Source organism: Urocitellus parryii, unplaced genomic scaffold (genome assembly GCF_045843805.1).
Source record: "Urocitellus parryii isolate mUroPar1 unplaced genomic scaffold, mUroPar1.hap1 Scaffold_61, whole genome shotgun sequence".
NCBI lineage: Eukaryota > Metazoa > Chordata > Mammalia > Rodentia > Sciuridae > Urocitellus > Urocitellus parryii.
In genome coordinates this window covers 273321-293675 of record NW_027554109.1, presented here as the reverse complement: position 1 = coordinate 293675, position 20355 = coordinate 273321, and the positions used below count along the sequence as shown (strand labels likewise).

General features: G+C 58.8%; 1 long non-coding RNA gene and 1 pseudogene across 1 annotated transcript in view; one reads left to right on the top strand and one right to left on the bottom strand.

Annotated features, from left to right (window-relative positions):
• LOC144252854 (uncharacterized) overlaps positions 1-2700 on the bottom strand; it is an 18799-nt gene extending 16099 nt beyond the window's left edge. Inside the window, exon 1 of the long non-coding RNA XR_013343068.1 lies at positions 2624-2700. This is a non-coding gene — a long non-coding RNA (uncharacterized LOC144252854). The remainder of the gene's footprint in view (positions 1-2623) is intronic.
• Positions 2288-20355, top strand: LOC144252853 (sterile alpha motif domain-containing protein 11-like; annotated as a pseudogene).

Sequence of the window (20355 nt, the reverse complement as noted above, 5' to 3'; positions counted from 1 at the left end):
GCACCCTGCCCCCGCATCCACTCTGCAGGACAGCAGCTGCTCCCATGCACCCCTGTGTATGCTCTAGTATCCAGACTGGGCCCAAGTGTGGCCATACTGTCTGCAGGGAGGAGAATATAAACCACCCTCACATCTATCTCAGTGAGAGACAGATGAGATAGATTTGGGGGCCTCAGGGGGCACTAGATAACTCATTTCTTTCCCTTTGCTTGGCTCAGAGTTGATGGGAGCCCCTCAGTTTCTGCGCTCCAGATCCATTTACAGAGGAAAGTGTCTAGGGTGTGCAGGGGTTTGGTGCTCCCACCTCCCATAGCTGCTCTGCTGACTGTTTTACTTCAAGCTAAAGGCGGCTTTAGAAGGTGGGTTTTGAGCCCACCTCTTTAAAGAAGGCTTTAGAAGATGGGTTTTGAGACCACCTCTCATTTTCAGATGGGAAAGTAAGGTCCCAAGAAGGGCAGAGAAGACTGGGTCATGCAGCTGCTGCAGGAGGGTCTGAGGCTCTGCACACCTGCTTCAGCCTCCCCAACAGAGTCTACCTTTCGGTGGGACCACAGCACCAGGAAGACTGCCCTAAGATGGGGGCTGCTTCTGCCCCCATGTGGTCAGAAACAGGCATCTCTGTCCCTTCTGCAGAAGGGCCAAGTGTACAGATCCACTGGTGACAGAGGATCAGGCCCATGCTGCCAGGCCAGGAGGAGAGGCCTCTGTGATGCCTTGAGGGTGAATTCAGGAGTGCTGAGCACCTGTGCATCACTGTGCCTGTGTCTGGTAACTGCCTGTGTTGACACCCTTGAACATGACATATGACTGTCACTGCACAGGTAACGTCACTCCAGCAGTACAGGGCGCTGTGGGTGCCTGCTAGAATTCCTGCATGTGTGCATCTGGACACCAACTGCATGGCCACAGGAGTGGGGTGAGGCTGAGCTCAGGCCCTCTCTCTTTGTTCCTTTAAGTGGCAGAGACTAAGGTAGTGGACAGCCCCAAAACACCATCCTGCATGCTGAGAGACAAGGCATGGCTTCTTTTCAGCTCACAGCTAGCTGCCCAGGTGTCCCAGCAGGGCAGCTCTCCCTAGGTCTGAAAAGGCTACATTCCTGAAGTTTCTAGCTACTTTGCAGGAATGTCTGAGGGAGCCTCATCTGGCTAACCTCTAACCCCTGACCTTCCAGGTTAACTCTTTCTAGACCAATAGTGCAACCAACTGGGTGTTACCTGTGCCTGACACCCTGCCTTGGCAGGTGAACATGTGGAGCTGGCTCCATCTGTGCCTGTGTTTCAAGTCCCAGTCTCGGGATATCTGTGATCTGTATCTCTTAGCACACATCCTGTCTGTGTTGGTGCTTGTGGGAAGTATTTGAGGATTTGTGTGCTCCATGAACCTGTCCGATGCATTCAGGCTCAGCAACTACTGTGCTGGCACACAAAAAGTCATGGGTGTGACACACCTGTGGTTGCTCTTTGTATGTCTTTGAGCATGCATGCATTTGTGGGTGGCTGGGCAGCTGTGTACACAGGTGTGCTTCCTCATAGCTCAGTGTCAGCCACACCTGTGGCCCATAAGCTCAGTCCCTGCATGTCCCCCTGTTCTTGGTGGGTCTGGGTGCGCTCCCATGCAGCACCCGCCTCATTGAAGAAGTTGGTGAGCTCAGGCAGAGAAGCCGGGAGCCAGGCCAGGACTCTGGGAACCCGCACTTCCTTGGACTCTACACCTGTGCTCTCACTCTTCCTCTGCATCTCTCTTCCCACAACCCCTTCTCTGGGTAGGCTCTTCCTGGGGTTACACCACATCTGGCGCTCAATAAATGGTTGATTGACTGATGAAAGAATGGATAAAAAGGGGGCTTTAAGAGGCAGGCACTCCAGGATGGGTCAAGTCTGGCGCAGTGGGGTTGGGGGCAGAAGTGCTGACGGCCGTCCCTTCACTCCCCCAGGACGTCTCAGGTCACCGTCTGCACTGCTGCCCGCGGGTTATTTATGACCCTCCTCCCCCTGCCGGCGGCGGAAGAGGCGGCTCCGGCCTCATCCCAGCGGCGGAGGGCCCAGCGCGGGGGAACCTGGAGCAGCGACGGTGTGGCGCCTAGTGGAGGGCGGGCGGGGCCTCGCGGGTTTGGAGGTGGGGCTTTGGCTTTTGCAGCCTTCTTACCCGTCGGTCTGTGATCAGTAGCAGCTCAGGCCACACCATGTCTGGGTTCGCCGAGACCCCTGCAGTAGGCCGGGTAGCAGGAAGGGGCGGCCCTGCTGCAGCAGTGGCGGCTTCGGGTGCAAGGGCGCAGTAGCGGGCGGGGTGGAAGCGCGGCCAGGCGCCTTCAGGGCCGGCGGAGACGCAACTCCAGCCAGGGCCAAAATAAGTTGCGCCGGCGACCGAGAGCCGGCTGCTGGGCCACCCGCGCGACATGCCGGCGGTCAAAAAGGAGCTCCCGGGCCGCGAGGACCTGGCCCTGGCCCTGGCCACCTTCCACCTGACCCTGGCCGCGCTGCCTCTGCCTCCGCTGCCGGGCTACTTGGCCCCGCTGCCCGCCGCAGCAGCTCTGCCCCCCCCCCCCCGGCCGCCTCGCTGCCGGCCTCTGCTGCAGGCTATGAAGCACTGTTGGCTCCACCACTCTGGCCCTCGCGCGCCTACCTTAGCCTGCACGAGGCCACGCCGAACCTCCACCTGCCCAGAGACCCACTGGCCCTTGAGCTCCTCTTGGCCGCAGCGGCCGCGGACTTCCAGCCGCTGCTGGACAACGGTGAGCCCTGCATCGAGGTGGAGTGTGGCGCCAACCGTGCTCTGCTCAACGTACGGAAACTCTGCCAGGGCAGCAAAGGCCCGTCCATCCGCCACCGCAGCGAGTGGCTCATGCCCAAGGAGTTCCAGTTCGTCAGCGGCCGCCAGACGGCCAAGGACTGGAAGCGCAGCATCCGCCACACAGGTGCGGCCGACTAGGGGGCGCAAGCCGCTGTCCCTCTCCTTCGCTACTGGGGACCCGCGGGTCCGAGCCCTTCGCTCTGCCACTGGGGAGACTTGGTTTTGGCCCAGAGAGTGCGCTGCAGCTCCAGAGCACGTGCTGCCGGGGTGTGAGTGCACACTGGTTGGGGCTGAACAGGTACGTGGGGCCGCGGGAGTGGGGCGGGGCGTGGGCGCGCGGAGCTGGAACAGTGTCAGCGAGACCTGGAGCAGCCCGTTTGGATGGTGACTCCAAAGGTGCGACAATACACCTTTGGAGGCCGGATCGGGGGCACCTGATAAGCGCGGTGACCCTCTGGCGAGGGTCTTGGGAAGTTTGGGACCCGGTAGCGTTTGGTTTAGGAGTTCAGGCTGCGCAGTGGCTGCCCTTTCCTGCGTTGGGGACTGACGCAGGCCTGGGTCGCAACTGCGCCTCCACTCACCAATTCCCCAGCTCAGCCTTCCACTGCCCGGCCACAGTTCGGGCTAGACTGGCTAAGAGAGGGTGGGGCAGGAGGAGGGGCGCCAGGGCTGAGAGGAAGCCGCCCTCCACCAGGGGAGGGCCTCGCCCAGGATTTGAGTTTCAGAGCCCAGCAGATCCCCTTCTCCTCTGAGAGGGTGGGGCGGGCAGCAGGCTCCGAAGTTGGACAACAGTGGGTTTGGAAGGTTGGTGTGCCTTGCATACACCTTCCGGGAGTGGGGACTGGCTTTGTGGGTGACGGCGCCCCAGAGGCTCCATCTATGCCCTGACTGCCCCTCACCAGCTGTGCTCGGCTCTCCTCACAGGAAAAAGTCTGAAGACGCTTATGTCCAAGGGAATTCTGCAGGTGCATCCTCCAATCTTCGACTTCCTGGGCTGTCGAATATCCTCGCCTGTGGTGAGACCTGGGAATAATCTGGGTTGGGGTGTCTGGACTCCCCTGAGAGCCTGGTGATCTCTAAGATTGGGAGTCCTAACTTCAGCACTCTGGGCAGGCTGGAGGGAATCCTCCCAGGGCAGATGGGGTGGGTGGGGTTGCTTTGTGCTGTTCCAGACCATCCCTGGGAATGGGTGGGAATCCTGGGTCACAGGATCCTCTCCTGTTTGGATGAAGGGCGGGTCCTGCCTGTTCTTGAGCAGCCTCCCTCATGGGTGTCTTGGAGCTACTTCTCCAGCCTTCCAGGTTCCAGGGTTTTCCCACTGTTATTGTCATTCATTGGGCCTGGGGACTTCCCTGTCCCAGGTCTGGAGATCACCAAGTCATCTGGCTCAGCAGAGAGAGGTGCTGGGTGCTGGGGCAGGACTCTTTTGAGGTGTAACAGTGTTAGCTGGCCAGGTTGCACATCTGGGTTATCCCCAGGCTTGAGCCTGAGTGGTGTGTGTCTTGGTGCTCCTAATGTTGAAGTGCTGCCCTGCAAGGGTCTGGACCTCGGAGGGTCCATGACATGGAGCCTGGCTGGGGCAGGGTCTTTGCCTGTAGGTGTCCAGAGAGCAAGAACCCCACCTAGGATAGACAATCTCTGGCCTCCCCACTGGCCTGGGGAGCAGGTATGAGACTCCAGGCAGTGAGGAGTAGAGGGTTGATCTGAAAAGGAAATTGCCTCTAGAGAGGAAGCTCCCCTAGTGGGGTACCTCTAGGGACATGGGGGGTGGAGGCTGCTGTTCCTAGGTCCACCCAGCAGTCCCCTCTTACAGGAAGGAGCAGGAGGGGTGGAGGTACCAGTGGTCCTGGAGGGCCCAGGCTGCCACCTTGGGTTTATTCCCTTTGACCGGGTGGTGGGGTATCCTGGCTTCCCCGTGGGCTCTGCAGGATGCACGCTGAGCAGGCTGGGAAATCTTGGACACATGGATGCTGGCAGGGGAAGGAGAGCCACAGGCCCAGCCCACACCTGGTCTGTCACAGTCACAGCCTCAAGCCGCCCGCCCTACACACTTGAGTCTACAGGAGCACAGGGCACCTGTACAAGAGCTCCCCAAGCAGGTGTGCAGAAACACCTTTTGCTTGCTGTCACATACCTACTGGGCAAAAGATTGAAGTCCCTCTCCATCGTGGCACCCCTTCAGGCAGCTGGAACTGGACGGGATCCTCTGGGTGCCCACCTCAGACTAGTCTGGGTTCTCTTTTCTGTTTGGATGGGAGTGCCCCACAGTTTCCAACCTGCCACCCCTGAGGCCTGCCACAAGAGAGGGGCAGAGGGTGACCTGAGCTCAACATCTGCCATCACCTCAAGTGGCAATCTGAAGCTCAGAGAGGGATGGAGCTGCTGCCTTTCTGAAGCTCCCTGGTTCCTGCCCTGAGTGAAGGGCACTTCAGACCTGGGCCTGCCGGCCTCTCTGTGCCTGGCCGCTTCCTTGGAGGTATCTCCATGGATCTCCTTTCTAGCCCCAACCTATTGGTGCACAGAGGCTGTCTCTACCCACCCTTGTGGCCAGTTTCAAAGGTGTGTGCACTTCATGGTCACAGATACTCCAGGGGTAGAACATGGTGTGCATGTGACTGTGCATGCTGGAACCCACTCTCACCATTTCAGAAGGGGTCAATTATTGGTTAGGAGCCAGCTTCTCAAATCAGTTGAGCAGTGGGGAGCTAAGTCTCTGATGTATGGGGGGGCATGTGTTCCCCATCCTTGGGCAGGGTTAGAGTGGCCATCTGGGTTCTCAGCATGCTCCCCCATAGAGTTACCCCCAAGAGCCACCCCAGACCTAACCTTCCAGGGTGCTTTCAGCGCATACCAGGGACTGGAAGATCCTGTGCCCAGCTCTGTGCCTCATGTGGCTAAGACTGGCATATAGCCTGGGCTCCTTCCCAGCCAGCCGGTCCTGGCCCCCTTCCAAGTTGCAGTCTTATAGACTCTGTGTCCCCCTCTTCTCTTCCCACAGGTGAGAGGCAGAGAGATGTTTACTCCTAGTCTGGGTTCTACTTTCTGTTTGGATGGGAGTATTTCTGCCACAAAAGAGGGGAAGCAGGTGGCTTTGAGAAAATACCCCTTTTCTTTTCATGAGAGTATTTCACCTAAGGCTGAAAGGTGACTGAGGAGAAGGGCAGAGCTTATCTCCAGATGCCTGGCACTGGGCTTTGGCAGGCTGGACAAGGCAGAGCCATGGGCCAAGGGGTGTTGAAAATGATACCAAACCTATGGATTGACAGAGGCCGAGACATAGGTGGGCACTCACCACTGCCGTCTCCCTGCGCTCTGCTGTCACTGGACCCTGTCATCCTGTGGGCTGGCCCTGAAAACCCATTGGCCCCATGCCATGTGCCCTTATATTGCTGGGTCTATTTCACTCACCATGTTACAGAGGGAATCAGGGTATCCTGGGCAGACCCCAGCAGATGTGTGAGGGCAGGTGTGGGGGATACTGTGGCTCCCAGAGCTGGGGGAGGGAGCCTGAGCTGGGCAGAGCCAGGCGTCCGGAGATGATGTGGTGCTGAATCTGAAGAGAAGCGTCCTTGCAAGGACAGGACTCCATGCAGCAGCCCACCTCAAGATCCTGGATGACCTGGGGCAGGGACCCTCCTTGACCCCTTCCTCACTAAGCTCATGGGTGTGGTGAGGATCAACTCTTTCTGGCAATGGGAGGACTGAACAGGAGAGGAAAGTAGATACTCTGAAAGCCCATGTAGCCTCTGAGCCAGCAGCCTCTTAACCAAGTAAGAAAAAAACCTCTGTACACTGGAAAATAATCAATGACTTTTTTTCTTTTCCCTGGGGCATCAGGACCTGGAGCCAGGAAGGGTAGAGAAATGCCAGGACTGGGGCCACACACTCATGTCCACCGCTCTGTGCAGAAATGTGTGAGCTGGGTGCAGAGCTCCAAGCTTGAGCATACACAGCACCACACACTTACACATGGTGCAGGGGGGACACTGAGGAGAGAAATGAACCATCAGGGCTGGGGAACAAAGGGTCAGGGCTGTCAGTGCTCTCGGGCAGCCTGTGGCTCCCAGGCCTGCAGATTGCAAGGGACCAGCAGTCTCAGACAGACTTCCCCTGAGCTGGGCTCTTCATGGTGCTAACAAAATAGCAAAGAGGGGCTGGGGCTGCCGCTCAGTGGCAGAGTGTTTTGTGAGGCCCTAGTTTCACCAGCACTGCAAAAGAAAAAGAAAAGTGACTTTGCTTGTTGATATTGCTGTAAGTTTTCAGGACTGACAGAGGAGATGGGATGTCAGCCAGACACGTTGAGAGGGACCTGCTCCCTGACTGCACACCCACCAGGACCAGCCCCATGATCCCTGCCCCAGGCTGTATGCACAATCCCAGAAGACTCTGGGGACACAGGGAAGGAGCTGAGGGTCATAGCTTAGGCATCCCCAGGGCTCCCTGCCACAGGGTGGGCACCCACACTCAGGCTGGGCAGGCAGAACAGCCCACACTCTGCTGTCCTCACAGGCTGTGCCTACAGCAATGAGGCCCCTGGGCCTTGGCCCAGGCCCAGGAGGCTGATGTCTAGCTCAGCCTTAACGTTCTCCTCCTCCTGCCCAGAACCGGGGGCGGCTGGCGGACAAAAGGACAGTGGCCCTGCCCCCTGCACGCTCCCTGAAAAAGGAACAGAACCCCAGCTTTTCTGCCAGTGATGGTGACAGTGATGGAGGTGGCCCAGCCTGTGGACGGCAGCCAGGCTTGAAGCAGGAGGATGATCTGCATGTCCGAATCATGAAGAGAAGGTACTTATTCCAGATCTGGGCCGGGAGGCTCAGGCTCCTATGGAAGGGGACACGAAGACCAGGGGTCTTCTGGAATGCTGCTGTGGGGCGGGGGTGCAGGCAGAGGCTGTCCTCTCTCCTGAACTGGCGCCCTGGCACCTTGTTCTGCCTCAGCCATGCCATGGTCACTTCTGGGTAGAGGTTGGCCAGCAAAGAGACCCAAGGTCCGGTACCCACCTGGGCTGACACCCACAACCTCCCAGAAATTTGTTTCCTGATATGGGCCTCGTCCTGCCAGCACCTAGGGGTGGGGTGTCTGTGAGTAAGGATGGTGGGGGCTGTGGTGCCTGGTGTTCCCCGGGGCTGTTCAGCCTGCTCCTCGTCCTCATCTCTGGGAGGCCAGAGCATCTCAAGCCCTGGGTTTGTTCAGTGGAAGCTGCCACCAGGTTGAACTGGGCATGAGGTGCCACCCTCATGACTGCCCTGGCTTCTGGCTGGTGGGATGTTAAGAGTCAGGCCCACACCCCGCTGCTGTCTCTGTGCCAGTAATGGAGCCACTGACCCTCTTTTCTCTCCCAGTAGAGTCCACACCCACTGGGATGTGAACATCTCCTTCCGAGAGACATCTTGCAGGTAGGAGCCTGGCTTGGGCAGGGGCAGCTGTTGCCATTTCTCCTGGGTCCCACCCACCCTGCTTCCCTCCTCTACCCATGGTCTTTTGTCTTGTCCTCTGTCCCAGTCAGTGTGAGCCAGTGTGGGCCATGCGGTTGCCAGGCTGGTTTGGATGTGTGTCCTTACCTGGCCTGGAAGGTAGGTGGCATGGTGCCCAACTGAGATCAGGAGGCCCATCTCAGCCAAGTGCAGACTTGTGCCAGGCCTCAACAGCATGGGCAGGGTCCTAGACAGCCCACCCGTGGAGACAAAGCATGCTATGACCCTCACCACTGGACTGTCCATTGGAGCCCAACAGCTCTAAGATGAGGCTGTGATTTTCACCTCTCACCCTCCCAGAGACCCACCAGGAGGGAGAATGGTGATGTGTGAGCAGGTTCTTGAAGGATGCATAGGAGTTCACTGGGAAAAGGTGGTCTGCAAAGCTGTGGAGGGATGAAGGATGGGATGGAAGGGAGGAGAATGGGAACATGGCAGGTCTGGCTCAGTGGGATGCTAAAAGGTCTGCACCTTAGCCGCTGGACCAGTTGGGCTTTGTTCTCCAAGCTGAGCCAGCCACAGAAAGTTCCTGAGCAGGGAGTGACCAGATCTGTGTTTTGGAAAGATCCTTCTGGGGACCCTGGAAGGTTGGGGTTTCCTCACATGGATTTGGGTTATGGAAACAGGCTGGGGCCTGTGGATCCAAGACATAGAGGATAAAAAAGAAGCCCCCAGGAGGAGGTCAGGTGTCAGGGACCTAGTTCCTGCTCCCAAGGGGCAGGGGCTGGTTTCTGGTTATTGGGGCCAAGTTTTTCCCCAGGGCTTCGAGGGGAGCACCACAGGAAGGCCTGATGGGGAGCAGTGGGCACCAAGGGCAGGGAAAGCCTCTTGGGACTCAAGCTGTGGGTGCCTGGCCTCCCAGGCCCAGCTGCAGGAAGGCAGCTTGTCCTGGATCTCTGCCAGAGGTGTCATTATTTATGTCTTCAAGAACGTCTGGATCCTGGAGCCGAATTACAATAAAAACAGCTTTAAACTTATTTCCACCTCATTTTGGAGTTGCCAGCTCAACGGATCATTTTTATGAACCGTCATGAACATTGATGACATTTTATGAGCCTTTTACTCTGGACGCTACAGGATAAATTTGCCAGCAAGGCCTGCAGGGAAACCCAATGGCTGTGCCTCCCCTCCGGACCTGCACCTCCTTGCAGTACACCTGGCCTTGGGGTGCGGGGAGGCCCCAGGAGTCCCATGCTGAATTCTTACCAGTACTGGCTGCTGCAGCCTGGCTGTGCCTGGGAAGAAGCAGGCCTGCATTAGTGGAGACCCTGGTCCCACAGAGGATCCAGAGGGGCAAGGATGACTTTCTGGATTTCATTAAAGGGAAGGTTACAGTTCTGGAGAAGAGCACACCCCAGAGGACTAACAGCCCATCATATCCCGTCTGCTAACAGCCCCCAGTGTCTGGACAAGGAGGGCTGTGGACCGCCAGCTGCCTCACACTGGGTCACCAACTGTGTTTGTCCCATCCCGACTGTCTGTCCATCCCCATTGTCTGTCACTCTTCACTGGTCTGTCTGCCTCTTGCATCTGTCTGTCCTCTTCGTCCTTCTGACCAGTCCTGCTGGGGATGCCTGCTGCTGGCTGCAAGAAAAGGCCCAGGGCCCCTCTGCCCTGTGATGCCCCTGCAGCCTGGCTGGCAAGAAGGGCCTTCTAGGTCCCTGACCCTCTAGGGCCCCCAGCTGGTGAAGGCTACGTGAGAGAGTTGGGGTGGGGAGACCCTCAGGGGGGAGTCGGGTCTCACCCTTCTCCTGGCCTCCTCACAACCCTCCCTGCAGCCTTCCTGACCCTGCCCCAGTCTCCTCCCCACGTGCCACAGCAGCCTGCTGAGGCCTTGCCTGTGTGTAGTGGCCCCACACTGTGAAGACAGGTGCAGAGCTCTCAACTCTCCAGCCTGTGTGTGAGTCTCTTGGCATTTTTTTTAAATGAACCCAGCATAATTTGTTCAGTGAATAACTGAGTGACCAGAACAGGTTTTCAGGACTGGCCCATCTTGGGACCTAAGGAATGAACCCCCAAGGCAGGGACTTGGGTGTGGAATGCAAGGGCAGGTCCTGTCTAGCCAAGGGTGGCCCCCATCGGCCTGTACCTTGAGAGCCCGGGTAACCCCCAAGTGAGACTGAGCCGATCGCTGTCATTGAGGCTGGTCCCAGATGCAGGTGCTGCTGGGGGTCCAGGCCAGGGCTCACAGGAAATTACTGTGCTCACCTCTCCAGTCCCTGGAAGCAGGAAGTGTCCGGTGCACTGTGGGGAGCAGCTCCATGGCAGCTGCAGCCCTGTACCCGGCCAGCCCAGGCCCCTTCCCCATGCTGAGGACAGCAGTTCTGTCCAACATCCCACATCAGTGAGGATGATGGGGGATGAGCCTCGTGAGAATAATCCCATAAAGTACTTACTCCCCACCTGCCTCCCGCCTTCATGGGATGGGGGAGAACCTACATCTGGGTCTCTTAGGGGCTCTGGGGCCGCCCCGGGGTATCTGGTGCTGAAACTGATCTGCTTAGGGCCTGGCCTGGATTAGCCTGGCTCCTGCCAGCCCAGGCTGGGGGCTGGGGGCTATTTAATAAGGTTCAGGATCGGTTCCTAGGTCACTGTGAGGAGGCTCTGCTAGTGTCAGTGCTGCTGAAGAGGCTGCTCCACCACAGGTGGGCCGGGAGGGCACTGCTGGGGGCACTGGGCTTCCCTGCCCCTGCTCTGGCTGGCCTTGACTTCCTGTCCCCTCCTTCTCTGTTGATGATGGGGTTGCTCACATAACCCCAGGGTGCCCCACTTTCTCCTCCCTCTTCTCTCTGGGGCTGTGGGTGAGGGCTCAGCAGGAGGGAGAAGGGACAAAGAATCACATGCAGGGTGATTCCAAGGCCAGGCCTGGGTGCACCCTGGGTGCACCCTGGGGATCACAGGTGTCCTGAGCCTGCCAGGGCAGATCTTTTTATCTACGGGACTTTGGTCTGAACCTCAGTTTCCTGATTTGGAGAAATGAGGGCCCCAAGAGGGTGTTGCAAGTTTTAACCAAAGTGGCATGTGCCAGGTGCTTGCTTCAGAGCTGGCAGCACATGGGTGACAGTGTGCCCTCTATATGTCTGTCCTGTGAGACAGCAGGCCATCCTGTCCTCCCTCTGAGGCAGGGAGCTGAGCACAGCACTGCCTCTCTGGAGAGAGGAAGGTGGGAGGGGCTGCTCTGGCTCTGCACAGACCAGCTGGGTGATGGAGTGGGGTCCAGGTGCCACGTCTCTGCTTTCTCTTGGCCTGCCTGCTGAGTGTGCGTAGTTGTGGCATCCCAAGCCCACAGAGGTAAGCGCACACATCACCACGCTCAGTGCAAGCTGTCCTCAGCCCCAAGCACCCTTGTACTCATGCTCATCAGGTGGCACTGCCAAGGCTCATGGCTCCATCCTCTGTCTTGCTCTGCTGCAGCCAGGACAGTGACCTTCCCACACTCATATCCAGTGTGCACCGAAGCCGCCACCTCGTTATGCCCGAGCACCAGAGCCGCTGTGAATTCCAGAGAGGCAGTGTGGAGGTTGGCTTGGGACCCACAGGTGAGGAGACCCCTGGGTCCTGAGGGCGATGATGGGGCTGCCAGGGCCACAGCACCTCTGCTTAGGGACAGCCACCCTCCCTGTGTCTGTTCAGCAGCTCTGGATGCCTTGGCGGGCAGCCAGGGAGGCCAGCAGAGGAGGCGGGAGGTGTGAGGCCAGCTGTCCCCTGGGGCTCCATGTGATGGTAATTGTGTTAATCCCAGCCAGTTAGGCAGACTGGCGGCCCAGGGCGGCTCCAGTGTGGCTGCTGCTGGGGTGGGCTTGGAGTTTCGAGGCCGACCACCCCCTCCTCACAAGACAGGCACAGGCAAAGACCTTCCAGAGCTCACCTCCCACCAATGCCCACCTCCCACCAAACTCACAGGGCATGTCGGCCTGGTCCTGCTTCTCAGGGGTCCTGGGAGGGAAAGGGCCCATCCCCTGCAGCCTGGACCGCTTCAGGTAGGCCAAGAGGGTGCTGGCCCAGGAGCTTCCAGGGCCACCAAGGAGATCTGGTTCCTGGAGGCAACAGGAACTCAGAGGGAGAGAACATCTTGGGGACCCAGGCAGTCTCCCACGGAGCAGTTCATGAGGGGTTGCAAGATGCCACCGCTGAGAGTGGGCACAACTTGACCTCAGGGGCCTTGTCACATGGACCCTGGACAGGGTTGTTTCTGACAATGGCTACTGCTCTGGGAAAGCAGGGTGGGCATCACCCACCACCCTGGACACTCCCAACAGAGCCCCCATGATCCCAGAAGGCCCTTGTGGATAGGGGTGGGGGTTGCTTCTGGAGCTGCTTTGGAGGTGGCTGATAAAATCTAATTGCCCCATCGATCGGGTGGAGCAGAGGGAGCCCCTCAGTGATTGAGATGTTCTGAGGCAGAAGGCCCTCTCCTGCCTATGTACAACCTCCTCAGGTACACAGACCTGCATGTGCCCTGTGTGTCTCCTTCAGGGCTTGCTCACCCTGCCAGGTAGCCCTCCGCACTCTACAGTGAGTGCAGGTCACATGCTGTGCATAGCAGCCAGGATGCTGTGTGTGTGTGTGTGTGTGTGCGCGCGTGCGCGCGTGCACGCGCGTGCACCTGCCAGGTCTGCAGCTCCCCATGGGATTCCTCTGGGCCCTGAAGTGGTCTTTACCTGTCACCATGTCTACTTCATTCCTGTGGCCCAAGGGGGTGTCCTTCGAGCCACAGCTTCCTGGGCTCTGGACAGGAAGGATCCCAGAGGACTGAGGAGCTCAGCGCAGGTCTTGTGACTTTAAGGTCCACCCCTGGTACGTGTGTCTGCCTCCTGTCACTGCCTACATCAGGTGTGACTCTGAGCTTATGCATCTCCTCAAGGCAGCTACAAGACTGGGTCTCACTGCGGGGCACTCCAACCCCAGTATCACCTCCCCCAAGCTGTGACTCTCAAGCTCCCCAGGAGCAGAGAAGCCCAGCAAGGAGGCGGGAGTTGCCACTGTTGAAACAGGGAACAGACTGCAGAGGTTACCCTTGCTGACCCCTGAGCATGTACAGGGAGCAGGAGATGGGCAGCAGGTGTAGAGAGAGGCTGCAAGACCCACTCCCTGCCTGGTGCGCTCAGGGTGCCCTCCTGCTTGCTGGACTCTGACACGCAGCTTGTGATGCCCATGTGCACCTGAGTGCCCTCCATCTGTCCTACAGGGTCTGTCTAACCTGACCCCTCATGCAGGCAGTGGGGACTGCCCCCTGTCTTTGGGGCAGGGCCTGGGGCCAGCCAGCTAGACCAGTGGCAGTGAGGTGGCTGAGATCAATAAGTTATTAGCACCATTCTGTCAGCTGTAATGTGGAGATTGATCAGTGCTCTGGCTGCTGCCGCACTTCCCTAGCCTGATAAAAATGACAGATTAAAGGAATAAGAAAAAGGAATTAGGCTCCTGAGCTGACAGCAGGGCTTCCTGGGGGCACAGGTTGGGGACCCCCAAGTACCAAGGTGTCATGAAAGGCTTGAGTTACACAAGGAGCAGCCCTCATCCCCGCCACCCTGGGTCTTCAGAGGCAATAGGGTCTGACCTGGAGGCCAGGATGATGACCTGCTATCAGCAGGGCCCCCTGATTTCAGGGTCCTCAGGAGGAAGCAGAGCTTGGGGGTGCAGGGACAGGTTAGGAGACAGACCTATAGATGTGTGTGGCTTTTATTTTCATTTCATTTTTATGGTACTGGGGATGGAACCCAGGGCTTCTTACATGTGAGGCAAGCACTCTACCAACTGAGCTACATCCCCAGCCCTGTGTGCAGCTTTTGATGTGGAGATGTGATCTCTAGAGGGGATAGTATAGGAATAGGCAGACCAGGAGCCAGGCACCTAGGGTCTGTGTAGGGCAGGTCAGCTGTCCAGGGGTGACCCTTGGAGCGCAGAGCCTGGCTGGGCAGGTATGTGCTTGCCAAGGCTGAGTGCAGGAAAGAGGAGGGTCTGGGCTTTTGGTGCAGAGAGGAGGGCTCCCCTGAGCACACCCCTGGTGTGGGGAGTGACATGTGCCTTCCTGACTGACTCTCTTCCCCAGCATCTGCACAGCCCACCCCAGCCCTGCTCAGAAAGGGAAGGTAGTTCTGTTCTCCAGGAGAAGCTGAGGTGGGCTCATGAGCACACATGGGAATGGACTGGCTGGTCAGGGGCAGCCAGAGGCCCGTGGGGACACAGTCACAGTCACGTGTCACACCCATCACTTCTATTCAAATGCAGCCTGGGGCCCAGGGTCAGGGCTGCCCTGTTTCCTTGCCTTGCTCCATACCTGTCATGATATCCTCCAGCCAGCTGGGCTCACCAGGTGGAAGCCTGGGACCCAGGGCTGGCAAGGCCTTGCCCACCAGCACCAAGGATGCTCCTGAGTGGAGGGGACTGGGGCTCACTAGACTGAGCTGGGGCAGGGGTGGGTCTTCCCCACCTGGTCTTCCCTGCCTCCTCCTCCAGTCCCTGAGACTGGGTGTGGCTCACTCCACCCTCTGCAGGTGGCTTGCGAGGCAAGAGACTGGGCTGCTCCCCGCACTTCACCAGTGACTGCTCTTCAGAGAAGAAGGCCCGAAGCGAATCGAGTGTGAGTCTGAGTACCCTCGAGGTGGGAGCCCAACCCAGGGAGGAGGGACAGGTCACTGGAGGAGGAAGCAGTAACTGAGTGCTTGGAAGTGTTGTTAGACCTTCCAAAAAGGGCAGGTGTGCACAGAGGAGGGACTTGGGTTTCGTAGCAGGGGTGGAAGGTCTTAGGCTTAGGGTGAGGTGTGCCTTCCCTACTTGCCTCTCCGCCTGGGTAGTATTTCAAGGAAAATCCCCTCCCTATGTGCTACCCCAACGCAGAGACTCTGCTGCTGCCAGAGCTGCAACCCAGCATGGCGCCTGAGGACCACTACCACCGGCTGGTTTCCGCTCTCAGTGAGGCTGGCAGCTTCGAGGAACCACAGCGTCTCTACCACCTGGGCCTCCCCAGCCATGGTATGTGACCTCCCCACCTGCCCCCATACCTGTGTACACTCTCAGTTGCCCCTCCACCCCAGAAGAGGGTGTTGGCTGCTGACATCAAGACCAGGATTGGATCTGTCAGTGACCCCCAGCCCTTTGTGGGTAGGCGATGAGGCCTGGCTGCCCCAGGTCTTGTTCCAAGTCCCCACTTTTCATCACATTCTCAGGATCCCCTCCAGGCATGCACACAGGTTACTCAGGGGTGAGCCCAGGTGAGAGGAAGGGGTAGGGGCTTGAGTAAGCCTACCTGCCCCCTATCCAGGAGACCCTGTGGTCTGTACCCATTCTCCTGACTCCCACAGCAGTTGGTGCACAAATTTAAGTCAGTGGACGCTGACCTGTGGTCACATTCAAATAGTGCCAGATCTTTGTCCTGCATGGGGGGCAAGCCTTCCAGAAAGACAGGACTAAGAGGCAGCTGTGTTTGGCCACCATGGCCTCCTGGATGCCAAGAGAGGCCCAGCTAGAGGTTGGGATGAGGCTCTTGCCCCTCTCCACTCACTGGGTCTGCTCTGTCCCTTGTGGTCATAGCCCAGGGAGCAGTCAGATACCTGTCCAGCTGCACTCTAGCCTCACAGGCTAGTCTCCTGCTAGGTGAACTTGGCTTTTATGGTAGGAGGTGGATGGGGTGCCGTGAAGGGGCAGGATTTCCTCTCCTTGCACAAGGCACCAAGAGTCTGAATAATTCACCAAATGTTAATAATTTAAAAATCTTCCCTTTTAATTGCTTTGCCTGCTCTGCCTGGGGCCCGCTCTGCAGGCCTATGTGGGGGAGGGAGCGTGGTTGCGGCCGCCAGGGAGCTGCTGTTAATCACGGTGCGCCAGCCTAGGAGCGGGCTGCAAATAGCTGTGACCGCGGGCTGGAGGGCGGGGGTGCAGGCCCCGCTGGGATCGACGCGGGCAGCTGAGCCGGCTAGGCTCTGCGGGCTGGCACCCAGCCCAGGGCAGACCCACCTCCGCTTTTCGGGTAATTAATTTATAAACAGAGGCCGCGGCTCAGTGGCAAAGGTATGCAAAGGGGGGTGGTGGGGACTCGAAGGCCCGGCCCTGGGCAGGAGCACAGTGCATCAAACCACTGCATGTCGCCGCGTCCAGAGATTGTGGCCGGTGTGCCTGCAAGGATGCGTATGCATGGGCCTGGTGTGGTCTTGCTGGATGCTGACTGTATGCAACCACTGCTGGATGACCGATGTGAATGGATGTTGGTGTATGCTGGTGTGGCGGTGTGGCCACGTGTACAGGTTCAGTTTCCTGCCTCCCATCTAGGAGACGGTCACCTGGTGGAGTCTGGAGACCCACTCTTAGACTTGTCACAGTGACCTCCAGGAACTGGTCTATGCTCTCATGGATCTGTGCACAGTCCCTCCCCTCAAGGCTCCAGCCTCAGGTTCCACAGCCTTGCGTACCAGCACTGGGCTTTCCTCCCACCTCACATTCCTTTCAGGTCCTCCTGCAAACCTGTCTCCCCTGCCCTGGGGCTGCTCCTCTGGCCCCAGTGACTGACATCAGGCCTGACACACAGCAGGGATGGTGTGGAAGTGGGCCCCTGGTTCCCTTTCTCCTGGGCTCCCCTGGGCCAGTGTCCTGTGCTCACTAGGATGAGGGGAGAAGTCCAGGGAAGGCTGGGCCTCAGGGTCGCTGCTGTTGCCCATCCCCTACCCCCCCACCCCCAGATCTCCTGAGGGTCCGGCAGGAGGTAGCAGCTGCAGCTTCGAGGAGTCCCAGTGGCCTGGAAGTTCACCTGCCCTCATCCACAGCAGGTCAGCACCAGAAGCAGGGTCTGGCTCAGCACCGGGAGAACACTGCTCCAGCTCCAGCTGTTGCCCGGTCCTTCTCAGAGAGGTACTGGGGCTTGGTATCTGACTTCTGCAGGCCCCATAGCCTGCACCTTCCACCCACTTACTCCTCCCTGATTGCAGCTGCACAGTCATGTGGGTATTGCCTGCTTTGGGTTTAGGGTCTGTTGGGCAAAAAGTTCCTGCAGCTGGCTGAGCTGGGTAGAGGCCCAGGAAAACATTTCCGGGGCAGTATGTACCTGGGTGCCAAGAACCCTGGGCAGGAATGTGAAGGGTCACTCTTGTTTCTTTGTTGAGCAACTGGGATCCAGCAAAATCCAGGTGCCCCTGGGACACTGAGGGGGGATGAGGTTGGGGAAGCAGAAGGCAGAGCGGCTGGAAGTCTGGAAACCCAGCCCAAAGTAAGTCGGGAGGGGTCGGCCAGAGGACTAGAACTGGGGGAGGAGGGAAGCCCGCTTCGCCAGTTCAGACACACTAGCGGTCTGGGGAGACGGCCTCCCGGGCGGGCGGGGACAGGGGGAGACCTGTAGAGAGCAGGGAGGCTCTCAGGGATGCCCCCCCCCCCCCGCAGCGGCCGTCTCCAGTCGGGCGCACCCCCTGCCCTCCACCGCGGAGCTTGGCGTCTGCAGCTGCCGCTGCCTTAGGATTGCGGCTAATTACGTTTCGTGCCCCCGGCAGCGCTGGGCCCGCTACGGGGAGGGGGTGGGGAGGAGGGCCCCCGCGGTAATTACCGCTGCAGTCACCATGGCCCTCCGGGTTAGCGGGTTAGCGCCTCCTCCGAGATTAATTGGCGCCGCCAGGGGGCAATAGCGGGGGCAGCGCTCGACCTAGAGCCATAAGGAGCGGCACATCGACCGCCCGCAGGGCCAGCAATTAGCGGCGACCGGAATGCGCTTGGAGGCGGTTAGGGGAATCCGGGGCGCGGAGGGGGCCGGGCAAGCCACGCACGCCCCTCAGTCCTGCCTTTCGCAGGGAGCTGTCGCAGCCGCCCCCTTTGCTGTCGCCCCAGAATGCCCCCCACATCGCCCTGGGCTCCCATTTCAGGCCCCCTTTCTTGGGGGTTCCATAGGCTCTGTGCCAGACTCCAGGTAAGGAATCAGCAGGTGTGCACGTCTTTTATGTCCTATGGGCACGCTCATTGAAACTGGTCCTGTAAGGTCGCCCATTAATGTCGAGGATGGACCAAGGTGGTGCAGAGGGCCAATTCATCAGGCCAGCACCATTTGACCACTTGGCCCTGGTCTGTCCCTTTTCCCCAGGGTACAGCTTCCTGCCCCCCGCCCAGGCGGAGATGCTCGCCCGGCAGCAGGAGCTCCTGCGTAAACAGAACTTGGCCCGGTAGGTGCGGCCAAAGCCGGGAGGGGAGGTGGGTGGCACTAGCCCTCAAGCTGATCCTACTACTCCTGGCCTAGGCTAGAGATATCCGCGGAGCTGCTTCGCCAGAAAGAGCTGGAGAACACACACCGGCCACAGCTGCTGGCACCTGAAGCGGCCCTGCGTGTCCCAGACAGTACAGAGGAGCTGCAGAGGCTCGGGGCCATGCTGGTACTGAAACATAGCTCCGCGCCGCTTCGCCTTCACAGGGTGTCTCTGGTCCGAAGCCTCCAACCTCACCCCGGGAGCCTGCTGGCAGAGCACCGCGGAAGGGGGGGCCCTAGTTCTGCCTCAGTTCGGCCCAGCGAATCCAAGGAGACAACAGCATCTGGGCTCTGGGCTCAAGATGTCTCAGAAGAGCCCCCAAGGACTCAGATGGAGAGGACCTGGAGATAGCACCCACAGGGGGCCGGGGCTCCACCCCAGGTCAAGCCCTAGGAGGAACCAGCACTGAGGGAAAGGGGCTTCTTTCAGGTTCCACCCTGCCCCCTCCTCTGTCCCTGGGCTTCCCCTACTCCGTCAGCCCATACTTCCACACAGGTGGGTGTGGAGACCCAGGCCAGCCACCCTTGGAGGTCTTGCACGGGGAGGGGGTGCAAGGCTTCCACAGTCGAAAAATCTTAAGTCATGGATTGCATGTCTCTAAGCAACTAAGGCAAGCAAAGGTCAGCAGACCGGTGGGGTATGGGATGGGAGGAACAAAGCCCTAGTGACACCCACTCACACCTAGGCACCATGGGGTGACTCTTCGCTGATGGGGAGGTGGCCACATCCCCTGAGGACGTCAGCAAGTGGACTGTGGATGATGTCTGCAGCTTCATTGGGGGCTTGTCTGGCTGTGGGGAGTATGCTCTGGTGAGGCAGAGCTGACCTGGGTGTGCAGCGGGCCTGTCACTTGCCCTCCTCTCCCTTCCCTACACCCCTCAGCCCCACCTGCTCCTGCCTCATGCTAGCCCCTGCCCAAAGCAAAAGGGGATTCCTTCATTTGACCACTCCCTGAAAGCTACACAGCCTGCTTACTCTCCCTGGCTGCTCTCTGGGCCTTTGCTGTGTGGGACTGATAAGCCTGACCCTATCCCTGTTCTAGGTATTCAGAGAACAAGAAATTGATGGGGAGACCTTGCCCCTGCTGACAGAGGAGCACCTGCTGACGACTATGGGGCTGAAGCTGGGGCCCGCCCTCAAGATCCGGGCCCAGGTAAGCATGGACAGTGGGCAGAGGGCATAAAGGCTCTTTGAAATCACCCAATGTCCTTGGCAGGCACCCATCCAGGCTTTTCTTTATAGGTGGCCAAGCGCCTGGGCCGAGTTTTCTACATGGCCAGCTTCCCTGTGGCTCTGCCTCTGCAGCCGCCAACCCTGCAGGCTCCTGAATAGGAGCTTACCTCCAGAGAGCAGCCCCTGTCCCCACCAACAGCCAACTCCCCCTATGGGGGGAGCCACCCACCCACTAGCCAAGCCTCACCCAAGCCAGAGAATGGAACAGCAGCAATACTCCCAGGGGCCCCAGATGCCACCCAGTCTCTGTGTTGAGTTGGCCAGCAGGCTGCCCACAGTCCCAGCACAGGATGCAGTGGTACCTCCCCCACAGCTTTCTCCCTTTCAGTTTTGGATGCAGAAACACCAAGAATTTTTAAAAGGAAAAAATGTGACTTAAAAGGACTGAATGAGTTTTCAAAAACTTTCTGGGGGTGAATGCAGAGGTCCACAGACAAACCAAAGACAAAGGAGTAGAGGAACCAGGGAGCCACCTCTGTGGAGCAGGCTGCTGTGACCTGGCAGCAGAACCAGCCTCCTGCATAGGGCTGGCTCTTGCTGCCCAGGTCAGCACAGCTCTTGGTTCATCTGGTCTGTCGTGCTGTGACAATAAAGCCCTGTCCACTGTCTACTGCCCTCCTGCTGCACAGACACTGGCCTCAGG